Source organism: Lonchura striata, chromosome 2 (assembly GCF_046129695.1).
Source record: "Lonchura striata isolate bLonStr1 chromosome 2, bLonStr1.mat, whole genome shotgun sequence".
In the NCBI taxonomy this organism is placed as follows: domain Eukaryota; kingdom Metazoa; phylum Chordata; class Aves; order Passeriformes; family Estrildidae; genus Lonchura; species Lonchura striata.
In genome coordinates this window covers 113,493,018-113,508,366 of record NC_134604.1, presented here as the reverse complement: position 1 = coordinate 113,508,366, position 15,349 = coordinate 113,493,018, and the positions used below count along the sequence as shown (strand labels likewise).

At 38.4% G+C, this 15,349-nt stretch overlaps 1 protein-coding gene across 4 annotated transcripts in view; it reads right to left on the bottom strand.

Annotated features, from left to right (window-relative positions):
• DSCAM (DS cell adhesion molecule) overlaps positions 1–15,349 on the bottom strand; it is a 445,883-nt gene that overhangs the window by 111,042 nt on the left and 319,492 nt on the right. The gene's annotated exons all lie outside the window — the stretch shown is intronic.

The window sequence follows — 15,349 nt, the reverse complement described above, 5'->3', positions numbered from 1 at the left end:
CAGCACATAAAGGGACCTTAACTAATAAACGTTCAGATATGTGGACAATAAAGAACTGATAAAAATGTCTGCTTCCTTCTGATGAGCTGCTGTTCTACTTGCTGACTGTTACATGTTTTACCAGTGTGTGTGACAGTAATGATCTTTCAAAATGAGGGCTCAATTAAACCAGGAGCTGCACAAAATTAAAAGAAAGGCTCTGCACCAAGGAGCTTACAGACCATAGATGTGTTGAGTGCATAGCTGAACTATGCTGAACTGAAAGTATAATTAAACTGACAATAAAACTAGCTAGATTCGAGTTTTCATTGTACTCAGAAGGCTTTTGCATAACAGTTTAGACATACCTGTCAACTTCATTAACCATTCTTTAAAAAAAGGCTTAAATTTTAATGTTGAAAAAAGTACTCTCTTCTTAGCAAGAATAGTCTTAAACCTGAAGCATTTTCATGTTTTGGAATTAAAATTTCCTGCAAACAGGAAGAAAAAAAAAATCCTTGGGATGTTTTATTGCAAATCCCAAACACGGCATCTTTGAAACAAGATGACCTCGTTGGTGTCCTTTGCTGTCCTTCCCTCCCCAGATGGTTTGTCCAGAAGCAAATGGCACCTGGATTTCTCTAGAAAGAATCAAAGCCCACAAATCTTCCAGGCCCAGGAGAAGCTGGAAAGCCCTGGACAGCACCCAGAGCTGTTCTTTCTGAATGAATCTGTCCACTCTTCTAGAGCATATGAGGCATCAGCAATGAACCCCCTCAATAAGCTCTTGCCCTCCAGGGTAGCCCCAGTCCCTTGTTTTTATGCATGAATGGTTCCCTCTTCTTATCAGAACAACTCACTCCTTCCATCTGAGCTTCTCTGGGTCCCTGTTTTAATCAGATGACACTGGCAGAGGATCTGATTTGTGGCCTTCCCAGGCTTTCCCCTTGCATAGGTTGTGTTTGTTGCCACACAGCAGAATAAAAACCCTTATTTAAATGAATTGCTTTAATTGCCAGCCCGTAATGTTAATGCTTGGTGGCATGACCTTTTCACATGCCAGAGCTGTTAATGCTTGGAGATGACAATATGTCAGGATGCAGCCCTTTCTGTTCAAAGGCTTCCTGACCCAAACCAAACTGACCTGGAGATTAACAGGGCCTGTGGAGCTGTGGGTTTGAGTTACCAATGGGATCTAATTCCAGGAGGAGCTCTGAGAAAGGTCTTGTGTGAGGCAGGAGGCTCCACATGCACTAGTGATGAAGTACATCTTATTTAATTGTTTGAGTATCAGGTACTCATCAATTTTATCCCAAGAGGAGCATTTGAAGAGAAGAAATTATGCATAATCAAAATAGAAAATTAGGATGAGTCTGCTTCCATATTCCAGAGAATGGAAATAGCCTCAGTTTCATCTGATGTACGTCCAGGTACCCACAAGGAGATTACTTTCAGAAAGTTGTTTTTTTGTGGCCAGCTGCCTGTTCCTCCAAACCCAGAACAATCAGGGCTGTGCATGATCGCAGATTCATTTAGATTGGAAATTATCTCCAAGACCATGGAGGCCAAGCTGTGCCAAATCCCCACTGTGTCACCAGCCCAGAGCACTCAGTGCCACCTCCAGGCCTTCCTTACACACTTCCAGGGATGGGGACTCCAAACCTCCCTGGGCAGCCCCTTCCAATGTTGGAAAACCCTTTCAGTGAAGAAATTCTTCCTGAATTTACTCCTGTAATAGTCCCATACATCCTTTTATGCATTTTGTTCAATGGGAGACCCAATTCAAAAGAGTGCCAGGCTGATAAGGAGTCCCTATTACCATCATTAATTTGTGCCACCTCCTTTCTTCCTTCCACAATGTCCCCAGCCTCCCACGTGTCCCTTCCTCTGCACATCTCTCTGCCCTCATCACAACAGGCTCCAGTCCCCCTCACCTGTCCTTCTTTCTTCCTGCTTCAGCCTCCTCAGGTTCTCACATGTCCCCTAATCCCTAGACCCTTATATTTTCCTCCACCAGCCTCATTTCCTGTCCCTAATTAAATCAGCCAACCCCCAAAGCCATCTAAAGAGTTTTCCCTACAGCTGCAGTCTTCCTTCCCATCAATATCTCCTCCTTGGAGTTTCCCTGGTGATGGTGGAAATGTTCTGAGCCCACGCAGGAGATGAGGGGTGAGGGATTTTTACCTCCCCACGAGGTACCAGAGCTCCTGTGCAGGGGAGCCCTGCCTTGGCAGGTCCATCCTCCTCTGGCTTCACAAGTAGGAGCACACAGCAAAGGGGACATCTGGACTTGGATTGAAATCCTACATCCATCCAGGAGCCTGTCCCAGACACTCCTGTATCACTTTCAGGTCCTGTGCTGGGTGACAGTGACAAACCAAGCTCCATGACTCCCTGCCTTGCTTTCAAAAACCAGAGGCTACCTTGCAAAGCTCATTTCCCCCCCCAGCAAACTTTCTTAATAAGAGCAGCATAAAAACATGTAAAGAAAGATGACTTTATTCCTCAGATACAGCTTTATCCCTGCTTATCCTTCCCTTCTCCTCACATAATCTTCCACATGGATTCCTTATTGCCATAGCAATGCCTCACAGCTAAATATTTCCCCTTCCTCCAAAGCTGATTTTTTACTCTTCACAATTTATCTACAATGATCCTAAACCATAAGCTCTTCTTTTTATCTTCCTCTATGTCAAGAGTTCTGGTAACAAAGCCACATTCCCAAGGATATTTTAGGCAACATATTTCTTCATCCTCCAACTATCTTTAATCAAATTACTGATGCAAATAATGGAGATAAATATGCTGGTTCTTTACTGACAAAATAATCTAGAAAACTGTAAATAAGCAAGCTAAATCTGCACTACATATGCATGAGATATTCTCTTAGGATGCCTTAAAAATAAGTGAAGGCATTTAGAAATGTACCAAGATGATTCAGATGCCATAAATTAAGTGTGGCTGTGCCTTATATCTCTTCAAATGTGCATTATATACAAACACGAAATTATATTTATATTTATACATTTATATAAGAGAATTTTGGGAGGGAAGGGTATGTTGCTGTGCAGATTCAAGGAGTGGATATTGCCATGTTCCACAATTTTGGAGTAATTTCACCACAGGACAAAGTAAACAGTTACTGGGTTCTCCATATCTTTGTCTGAAGTCATGGGATGCTGGGCACAGTTAGAGATCTATTGGTCAAAACTGGACAAAGTAAAAGCTACAATTTATAAATCATGGCAATTTCCATTTTCAAAGTATTCATATCTCTGCCAGGAGCATTAATCCAGGAGTTTTCTCTGTCTAGAGCTGGGCTTTCGTTTGGAAATCTGATTTATTTGCTGCTTTTCACAGGTGAACCCATTCTTTTCCCCTTTCTTCATGGCAACCTAGCAAAAAAAAAATTTAAAATATTTCTAATTTTTATTATAATTTATTGAGATTATTTTAATCATATTATTATATCAAAACATTATTTATTATAGCACTGAATATTATTGCTATACTAATGCATGTCAAAATAATAGATTGTACAATGATATTAATTAGCAATTATATTTCTTGTTGCTATAATTATTGTTTTATAGTATTGCCAACATCGTTAAAATCAAAGTGCAAAATTCAGTAGTCAGGATTATCCTTAACAATTGTGAAAGAGACTCAGACAAAACAAGAACTTTTCGTCATACTCTTGAAGAAAACTGAATCTTGGCCTTTTCTAAGATTCAGTAAAAGTTACTTAATCTGACTTATTTTTTCTCTGCTACTGCTGAGTGTTCCATCAGGAACTGAGTCCAAATCATAATGAAAATATTTAATTACTTTGATAAAGACCAATGTCATTATCCAAATTAACAAGACTGTAGGAAACTGAGTAAAGCTTGTGAAGGGTATCAGTAACTTCTGAATACTTTTAGAATAAATCTATGAATTAATGGAAAACAAATATTCAAATAATTTACAAACAAATATTCAAATAGTCAGTTTGAAAAATTATGTAGAGAGCTGGGGTGGAGGGAGGTATTCTTTCTCTCTTTCAGCTCATATGTGGGAATAGCCACATTAGAAAAAGTAAATTAAAAATATCCCTGTCTTTCAGTTTGTAATTAAACACTAAATATCCATGTATCATTAAAAAATTATTGTAAAACTAAAGTACTCAGTATTTTTAAGAATTATGATCCTTTCTAACCCAAAACCATTTTGGGATTCTGGGATTCTCCTGGTCTGAAGATCTCTGCCCTGGCAGATTGTTCTCGTATTTTCACTCCATCGCTGGATGTAACATTCATATTCTCTGCACAGAGAGAAGAAGAGAAAACAATCTTTATCTCTGCTGCTTTGTTTTGCCCATGTGGAATGTGGTGTGGAGATTGTTCACCTGCAGGGATGGCTGGGTTGGATTCTGGTGAAGGTTGTTTGGGGTCAGTGACCAATGGATCCAGCTGTGGCTCGGGCTCTCAGCAGAGTCACAAGTTTGAGTTAGATAGGTAAGTAAGAAGTGAGTATGTAGAATAGGATAGCAGCTCTTTAAATAGTATATTAATGTAATATAGTATATTTTTAATAAAGCTATCCTTCAGCCTTCTGATCTGGAGCCAGACATCATCATCTCTTCCCCCATCTAGGGTTCGCTGCATTTTAACTATAAGTGGATTATGCTGGAACTAGCCAGTTTGGGGAAATACCTGTAACCATGAGGGATTCATCTTGCAAACGTTGAGAAAATGTTGAAAAAATGAATTGAATTGAAATTTGAGTTTAACATTTAAGTCAAATTCAGCTGTCCTTTCATTCTGGTCAGCCACAGCAAGAACACTTTTCTGTCCATGAAAAGTAGGATTTTTCTACCTCAAAAATTCCCTTTTCCTCCATCCTCTTTTGCTCAGGCAGAGAACGCCCATGCAAATACATTATTTATATTTAAGGGAGCCTAGCTGTCATGCTTCTATTTGTTGATATATATATTTGTAAATTTATTTTCAAATTTCGTAGACTTTCAGGAGTCAGCAAGAGCTTTGCTAAAATTTGTAACTTCAGTTTTCCCTTTCTGATAAGAGACATTTGGGTTTACTTAAATAACATCTGTCTGGAATTCACATGGTGAAGAAAAGAGAATTTTAAATCAGTAGGATTTCCCAAATACGTCAATTTAAACTCATAGCTCCTTGGTGGAAGTCAAGCCTGTTCAGCAGGTGAAAATAATACTCTTAATCTTCATCCTCAGGAGATGTCCAAGATTAGGAAACAAATTCCATGTCTCAGAGGGTCAAGAAATATGTTAGCACAAAAAAAAGAAAAATCCCATTTTTATGTATACAAGTTTTTATAGACAATAATAATGGGAATATAATTAATGACATCTTCTTTCTACCAATATTCACAAATTTTGAAAATTAACTTTATGTTTTGGACCTACTCATGTTTGTTTGTTGTGAAAACCTCCTGAGAGAGATATTCTGTTAGGATAAATATGTAAATAATTAGATTTCAATTATTTAATCATTTAATGAAGGTGATCTAAGAATAAAATATTTTATTGCTTGGAATCAGTAAAGAATTTGCTGTCCAAGCAATAAAACTCATAGATAGAAACCATTCTGGGTGAATTGTGCTAGTATTAATGTGGCACCAATTTCAAATTTTAAAAGGACAATGTTTTGAAATTAATAGCCATTGATGTTTCAGATTAGAAAAAATAATTTCAAACATGTAAACCTGAGAAATTTGAGAAGATTTGATTAATTCATATGAACGACTGAAATATTTACTCAGTTTTAGTTTCAGGAGTCTGTAGTGTATATGAAATAAACTCCAAAAATTTATTAACAAATGTATTTCTGAAAATACCTTTAAAATAAAACTGAACAAAGCAAATTACCTTCTAACCCTAACCTGCCCTAAAAGGAAGACCAGTAGCTTTTGTATACATATTTTTATGAATGAATTGCTGGACTAAAGGCAAGAGATTCACTAGATTCTATTAGCAAAATAATTTTCTGACAGAAATATATAAAAACCAGCACTGCTTTGTAAAAAGAGAGGCATTAAACACAGAAATGGCAGGTCCAATGCTTTATAAATTTGCATTTCAAATCAAATAACAAGAGACTCAGTGCTTTGTAAAAAATTCCTTAGTAGGACACCCATACAAGGTAATCTTTGGAAAAAATAACATAAAAATAAATAAAATTTATTTCTTTTTTGATTATTAAAAAAATTAAATTTAAATAAATGTATTTAAATTTTAAAGAAATATATTTAAAAATAAATAAATACTGCGTGGGAATGAATATGGATCCTGTACATCCTAAAGTAGCATTTCATCCAGCTATTCCCCTGGTGTAAATGGTATAAAACAAGTTACTTTGATTATAAATACTATTCCAACATGTGTTTCCAAGCTCTAACAGGCCTTGTTTGATGCTGAGCTGGAATAAAATGACAATGATGTCTGGAGTCCTTGGCAGCCCCACCAGTGCCTCCTGATCTGATTGAATGTGTCAGGGCAAAGGCTGTGAACATTTAGGGTTCATATCTCATTCACTCACAAGTGGTTTCAGGTCACATTAGAGGAAGAGAAGTTGATTTATTTTGCATGACAACTATGAATTTTAACCAAAAGACGCATTAATAAAATAAAAAAGGGCTGTTCTCTCAAATCACAAAGGTAATTCTTTCCTCTTCCGGAGGTCTTTTCTTGAATTAGTTCTGTGTTTGTACAGTGTAGACTGATGGCTTCAGATGATACACAGGAGACCAGCAGCTTCTGCTATTTCCTGGGTTTTCCTTTGGCTTTGACATGGTTCTGAAATGAATGTGACTTTCTCTTGCTTTGCCACGCAGCTTTAATTCCCATTTTGTCCATCTGCACTTCCCAGTAACCAAGGGGAAGGGAATGGGGGATGATAAGCTGACAGCTTTGTTCCCTGCAGTCAGCTGTAGTGAAAGCCTGTGGAAATTAGTTACAAACTGTGGGAACTCACAGGAGACACTGGGAAATCAGTCTCATCGAAGCTTGGCTAATTGTCAAAACAAAAATTAGTGATCAATAAACCATTATATTACCATGTATGTAATTGTGATTTATGAAGACTTAGACAAAGATCATCTTCCCATGGAAGAAATTTATGGACAATATTAATTTTACCATCATTTTCATTGTTGGGAAGACTAAAAATTAGCACCAGAAACATGTCTCCATTAATTACAAATTCCTTGGGCCACTTTCCATTCCAAATCAATTATGATCATTAATCAGCCTGTTATAAAGGCCAGGCTGGAAAGAGCAGGAATGTTAAATAGTTAAAACTAGCAATACATAATTTTAGATAACTTCTCCAATGCTTTGATCTTAAATTGAATTCAGTCTGCCATCAAGATGGCATCAAGTTTTAATGTGAAATGAGAGGGTTACTGCTATCATAATTGTAAAGCACAGTGCTCTAATTTTTGGTGACTTACTGAATGCAAATCAGTTAAAAACAGAAACTGTGGAATCCCATGGGAGAGCGGGTTTTTTTTTTTTTTGAGTTCTATTTTTTCTAGCAAGTTTTTATGCTTTAAGCTCCCTATTTGTGTCCTTTTATTAAGATCACCTGAACAGTTTACAAGTTTAAATGGAAAAAAAAAAAAAAGGCAGAAAGTCACTGGAAAGCACAAGCTTTAATCAGGCTTTATTTTATGACCCAGCAGCTCCCATAAGTCTTTTAGATTTTGGAGGCTATGAAGTGACATGTGTAAATGTCCCTCCCTGGGGAAAAGAAGCAAACACTAATTGGGGTATTGACAGGTTTAAATGAAGCAGAAACACACAAAGAAACTCTGGCTCCAACAAAAATGAGTATTGGGGAGCAGGGCATGCCGGGACATTAATGGTTTTCATTCACTGCTCACTCATGCAAGTAAATATACTTTTAAGCTCGGTGACCTGGGTCTATAACAGCTCAGTTCTGAGCTAAAAAGCCATGAAATGCTATCTGCTGATGTATAAGAAAGAGGGCTCTGGTAGAACCAGTCTCCTCGAGCTGTTCAGAGGGAATTATAATCTTATTTTCTCCATAGTTGCAGCTAGACCAATTTCATCTGATACTGTGATGGCAGGAGCAGACTCTAATGTATTTAAATCAGCAAGACACAACTCTCTCGATATTTAGCAGCCACTTTCTATATGAGTTTATTAGCATAACCAATATAAATATATATATTTTCTGCATATGAACACTGACAAAGAGTTGTTGTTGCATTGGATGAACATTCAAAAGCATTCACTTGGGCACAGGGATCAAGCATGCTCATAAAACCCGCCAGTGATTCAACACAACTGCTCTTCAGGTGGCGAAAAATTAAGGACTATTTCTGTAGTGGACATTGAGGGGACAAAAAAAAAGGACTTCCAGATGGCCATTGGTCTTGTCCTAAAGACAACAAACACGTTCTTATTGATGATCAAAGGACCTCAGGGTGAGCTGATCAGCCTTTTGCAGCCAACCTTCAGAAGTCCAGCTTAAAGCCAAGGAAATCAAGTGCTAAAGGTTTGATCTGAAACTCCACATTCTCTTAACTAGGGAGATCCAGAATGTTAATAAATGCTACAATCCCAGGAAAGGAGATTCAATAAGGGAGAATAAGATCCTAATAAAAAGTTCTGGAGATATTTATTTTAGTTTTATCTGGTTTATCCAGTAAAAATTGTACACCTTTTTAAAGAGAACATCCTGAAATATTTTGGGAGTGGTCTGAGCACCTTGATGTGCTTGTCTCTGCAAAACCAAAACCTTAATTCTTGATCTATTTTATCTTTTCCTCTATAAGGTCTAGTTTCTACACTTACTGCTCAGCATGGCACGAGTTTCTAGAGGGAAAGCAAATTTCAATAAAAGAAAATTTCCAGAAGAATTCAGAAACATCTTGAAGGCTGTACAGCCTAGGAAAAGCTGATTAACAAATTGACAAAAAATGTTAACAATCAATTAAATTAATAATTAATAAATCAATTAAGAAATAATAAGTAAATTAATGATTATTTTTAAAATTATAATTTTTTAATACCTGTCTCATGGAAAGAGGGAATTACTAGCAAAGAGAAACAAAGAGGGCTTAGAGAAGCACAATATTTATAAAGATATAAATGTAATACTTTTTGAGATGCAACCACCCATGAATTAGAAGCAGCTCTTATAGCAAAATAAAATCAGAAAGGGAAATTTTCTCACTTTTATGAAATCTAAAATTAGAAACAATCCTCAGAATTTGTTGTGATTTTTTACATTCCTTGTTATCGTGTCTTTGCAGTGTTTTATCAAATCAGAATTCTAGGCCTTAGGTGCTGAGTATTTTGGGACTGTTTCACTGAACGGTTAATACTTCCAGACAAAAGCAGAGGCTGATAATTTGGCTCCAGTGCCCAAATGTCTGAGGCCAGAGGAAGAGAACCTGGATTATAGTTATTTTGGCTCATTCAGAGCTGCCAATGGGCTCATCCAGCTGTGAGCCAGACAACAGTTGAAAAGAAATTTTAAAGCTAAATTTTACACTGCTGATGTTGACAGTACTTTGCTGTACAGGGGCCCTAGAGATTTATCACCCCTATAACTTAGGTCAAAGTATTTTTGTGCCTGCACATACACAGGCATGTGTATGTGAGTGAATAAAAAAAAGGGAAAAGCCAGTAAATATTTTCCACAAAGGCAAACAAGGAGAATAATTTTATTACCTGGGAAAAAAAAAAAAAAAAAGAACAAAGCATCCCTCATCATCTCCTTCCATTGACTTTCAGCATCCCTCTTTTCAATATGTTCTTAAAAAGAAATGTTTCTGTTTCTCTGGAGACCATTTTTACCCCTCAGCCAAGGAGAGGCACCATAAATACTTGTATTTGAAGCAGGAGTAAATTATAGCAATCCATCTCCTGGACAGAGTGTGGCACAGGGCTGGGGGTCACTTTCCTTCCCACGTTACAAGGAGTTCAAAGGACTTGGTTTATAATTTTTTTCCCCCTTTAAAATGTATTTCAAGGGAATAGAAACTCCCATTACCTTTTCCACACGCCCAAAAGCAGAGGCCAAAATGGCACTGCTGATAATGTAACCACCCGAAAAAGAAGAAGAAAGTCGTGTTTCCAAGCAGGGTTTGACATATTGTAGATGACAGATGCTGAGTGTGATAAATGAAGCAGCTGGTTACAAGGGCAATATGAAAATGCTTCTTTGAATTTTTTTTTTTAAATCAGGTTGTCAAATGTTTCTTTGTTAATCAGATCCTTGAAACACACAAACACAAAATCTGTGCTTAGATCTAAACTTTTTACCTAAATTATTAAATTATCTTCATTTGGCCTTAGGAAATACAGGAGGGCTCATTTGGTCATTCTGGGTTTTTTTTTTGAGTATTTTAAATTATATTTCATTATAAAAAGAATAATCACAAAGGTATAGTGTGAGTTTATACACTGTATAACTGCCTCATTAGGCACATCCCCAAGGGGATTTTAAGTTTTATTGCTTCTTCAATGATACATTTTAGAGTTTCTTGTAAGTTGGTAGAAAGGTTTTTAGAACCACTCCTGCTGCGGCTTTGGACTGTAAGTTATTTTTTCTTTAGAGAACAGCTAATTTCTTTGACCTAAAACTTTTTATGAGAAAGTGGTCTCTTTGACAAAAGGCATTTCTCAGAAGGCTTTATTAGCTCAGCGTTTAAAAATCAGGCCAACATGTTCACAACATCTTCAAAATGAAAATTCTGTCAGAAAGGGAAAAAAGAAAAAGCTACACAAATTCATGAGAATTCTCAAAACTGAGTCTTTTTTTTAGCCAAATAATGCTGGCAAAATCACCCAAATTCATTCAAGCTAAAAGCACTCTAAGGGACATGGATTTCCTGGTGGTCATCTGGGAATACATTCTCAACTTTTTAATTCTGTGAGGAGGTGAAGGAATAGTTTTGACAAATGAAATATAAAACAAAAGTTATGGTGTTGTTGAATCGAAGGTAGAAATTTCCTTAGTATTAATGCAGCAAAGTTGTCATTAATTTCTAGTTGTCTTCTAGTCAGCTTCTTATTTAAGGAATTTCCCCATGGATGAATTATTCTGTTTTTTGCTGAGAAGACACTGCTGGAGTGATGGGCAGGATGGTCTTGTGTTGTAGATCCATGCTGCTCTTCCTCTGCAAATAACTGCTCTAACCAACCCCTTTTCTGTAGCTGTAATTAAAAATTTATTATATTGCCTAAGACCTTGGAAAAAAATCATCCCGAGATTTAATCTTGAGAAGCTCCCGCATTTCTGCTCTCTTTTAACTGAAGGAAAATCTGCTCTTTGGAATTTAGCATGAAAAATCCCTCGTTGTTGAAGTGCTATACCTTTGTCCCACAGTGTTTCACTGGGAATTCACAGTGGAAAATGCTGGGAAATTATGTGACTTTTAAACTTTTCTTACTGGTAAGATAAATTGAAGTAATAACAGCATCAGCAGGATGCCAAACTAATAACTAGATATGAATGTTCTAAAAAGGAAGATGCTGCCACAGTCAAAGCAGCTGCAACTACAACTACAAACTGGTGATGTCTCAGGTTTGAGCTTTTCTATTTTTCACATTCTGTGCCTCTTTAGTGTGTGGGTCTGGGCTTCACATGATGGGATGGTGAGCTCTCCTCACAGAGCAGAGACAAAACAATTCCTGCTCCAGCTGGGCACCAAGGACAAATGATCCAAACCTCAGCCCAGGAGCACAAACAGCGTGGGCTGGAGAGAGAAAAACAAGCAGGGTGGGACTGATGGGCTGGAGCTGGAATGGGACAATGAACTCCAAGGTGCCAATGGAGCAGAACTGATCCCAGGGAGAGCCCCGGGAGCGCTCGTGCATTTTGGGGCCATTTTGGGTCATTTGGGTGCAGCCCTGGCTGGGCTCTGGTGCTGCCCAAGGTGCATCCATGGAGGAGATCCTTGAATAAATCCCTGCTTTATTCTGTAGCTCTGCCCAGCCTCTGCTCTAGGGCAGCCCTAACAAGGCATCACGGGGGCAAACCCAGTGGATTCCCAGTATTTCAACCACTTGTGCGAAGAAAAAGGTGATAGAAGCTGATTGTTTCTCCAGCCCAATTTATTTATTTTTCCTTCTTTTCCCTCCAATAAATGGGTCATTGATAACATTGAGCAACTTCAGGTCATCCTATGCACATCAGGTTTTGCTCTCTCAATTCTAGGAAAGAAAAATGGGGGGCTGTTCAACCAGGTTGCTTTGTCCAAGTTGCCAGATGCAGCAATTGTCTAAAAAACTTTTTAGCATGGAATTCTGCAACTTGAATTACAAAAGTCTATTTTCAGAAGTAACTCCTGAGACTCTACTGCATCACAATCATTTAGGCTGGAAAAGACCTCCAATTAAACCTCTAATCTACTGGCTACATTATAAAATCCTTAAAAATTTAAATATATATATGGATATATATATGTATGTATATATATATATATATATATAGACACACATATATATACATATATCTACATATACATATACATATATTTTTTTTTTGATTAATTTATATGGATTAAAAAAAAAAGAGAAAATTTATATGGCAAATTTAGCATTCAAAATTTCAGTAAATGAGACATCCAAGACATCCCAGCAGTCTCCAGCGAGACTGTTGTCATCATGTTTGATAACACATTGTTTAATTACACAAACATTGTTTCCCCACAAGATAAATTTTTTCTTTAGTTGAGGGACTACGTGGTGCTCAGGATTATGAAGTTGGTGAATGATGCTACTTCTATTTTTGCCTTATCTTTGATCATTCCCTGGATTAGAAAATAGTAAATGAAATGAAAATGAGTCCTTTGGCTAGTCTTTGCTGAATGACACATTGAATACTCTCATTTTACAATTTTTCTGTGGCAAAATTAAGGATATCTAGACTGTTACCTCTCACCTTCTTTGATAGATGTTGTTTTCCTTCACTTATTTTTAAGCGTTGAAGTGGCTCTGCAGAATTGCTGAACAACCCTGAGTGCAATTAAAGCCTTCCTAAGAATATGCCCTGATTGTCTTCAGAGTAAATTATTCCTCAGATAATATATGGGATGTGTTTGCTGTCCTTTGAGGTAATTTCATAGATTTAAACTCATACTTTACAAAGGTTTTCCAAGGATAACTTGGAAGCATCTTAAAGTGTGTGGTTCCTGAAATGCTTCTATATTTTTGCTGTCCTTGACTCAGTTGCTTTGTGTGAGCAGCATCAACAGAGTGCCTAGAATTGATCTTAAAAAATCAGCTCATTAAGAAGCTGAACTCTGGTGAACTGTAAAAAAAAAAAAAAAAAAAATATATATATATATATATATATATATATATGCAACAAAATATGCAGCACTGAAGAAAGGAAAAGCTTTCTCAGCCTTCTGTCAGTTAAATACATTTTTTTTTAATACTGCTGCTAGCAAATAATAATCCTTTGATTTTCCATCCTGAAGATTGCAAAGTTCCTGGCAGCTCCAGTAACTCTTCCAATTTCTATTGCCAGCTCTGCCAGTCTCTCATAAATCTCACTGATCTCTTCCACCCCTGTCTCCAGGCTGTTCCTTGCCTCAGATTTTGCCAGAATAAATGCCAGTAATGTCATGAAGCATCCCCCCCTCCTGCCTGAGAAGGTCCCCGTTGTGGTGTTTAATTAGATGGTGTTCTTTGCAGGAATGGAAATTTGAGGCAAAGAGGTGAAAAAAGGGTCACTGGTAATTTATTGTGTGTACCAGGGCTGAGCGAGCTGGTAACTGCAACTCTGTAAACCTGAATAATGAGTTGTGTAGGAGCACTGGAAGATTTGGAACTCCAGATGGAAAAGGAGAGGAATCTGAATCCTTATCTTTTATCTTCTTGAATCCTCTCAGGAAGTGTAAAGTCAGGTCATCTGTCAAGAATTCCCATGGCATTATTACTGGTAAGGAAAGATATAATTCAAAAGCAGCCTCTGAGATGGTTTTCTCTTGCTCCTTTGGGATCACTTAGAACCACAAAGTCCAAACATGTAAACTAAGATGTTACTTTAGAGATTTCACCTTTAAATTTTCTAAAATATTTGCATGCCAGCTCTCTTGGGCTTGCTGCAGGAAGGCTGATTGGCTCATATGTACCTTTCATATAAAGGAATATCAGTATCAGAGTATACAGATTTTGAAATTATCACTGAATTATGGAATGGTTTGGGTTGGAAGGGATCTTAAAGATCATCTCATTCCCACCCCTGCCATGGGCAGGGACAACTTCCACTATCTCAGGTTGCTCCAAGCCCTGTCCAAACCTGGCCTTGGGCACTTCCAGGGATCCAGGGCAGCCATAAAGTCTTTGGGCAACCTATTCCAGTGTTTCATCATCCTCACAGGGAAGAATTTCTACCTAAAATCTAATCTAACCCTGTCCTCTGGCAGTCTGAAGCCATTCCCTGTGTGCTGTCCCTCCATGCCCTGGAAATTGTCTCTCTCCAGCTTTCCTGGGGCTCCTCCAGGCCCTGCCAGGCCACCCTGAGCTCAGCCCAAAGCTTCTCCTGTGCAGGTGAACAATCCCAGCTGTGCCAGCCTTTCCTGCCAGCAGAGCTGCTCCATCCCTCTGCTCATCCTGGAGCCTCCTCTGGGCTCTCTGCAGCAGCTCCAGCTCCTCCTGGGCTGGGGCAGGGCTGGGGCAGCTCTGCAGGTGGGATCTCACCTGAGCTGGGCACAGGGAGAGACTCTCAATGGAGAAATTTTGGGTATCACCCTTTGTCTGCCCTGCTGCTGATGGCTAATTACTAAATTACTAATTACTGCATGACTAAAGCAGTATTCCTGTTATCATCAGAGCATCTGAAAACAGAGTCTTGTGGGTTGCAAACAGCTCAGCTCTGGAGGTGAGGGTATTGATGGGTTTTTGAGGGAGCTGTTTGCCAGGAGGTCCCACATAACCCTGCAGAGGAGGCAGTCTGAAGGAGGAAAAGTTCTGGCACCTCTGTAAGAAGCAGCCCTTGCTGTCCTGGGGAGAAAGTGTCCCACCTTTCTGTGCCTGCAGAACCCCATGGCTCTGGGCAACGATTCTGCACAGCTTCCTTCCAGCAGTATGTGGGAATCCAGGGCTTCCCTCTGGCTGCCCTGGAAGGTCTGGGACCCTGGCAGGGGTCAGGAACCCCCCTGGACAGAGCCCCCAGAGACACTGTCTGTGATCTCTGTCCATGGAAAAGAGTTTTCAGTCTTACAGGATGAATTACCAGCTCTGAGTGTTTGATATCAGTAATAATTAAGTGTGGCACGGGTGCAAAAATAAAATTTTAGGATTCTAGATAAGGGGCCCAAAGGGGACAAGATGAAGGAAATTGGGTGTGCCTTGTCCTTTTTCTCC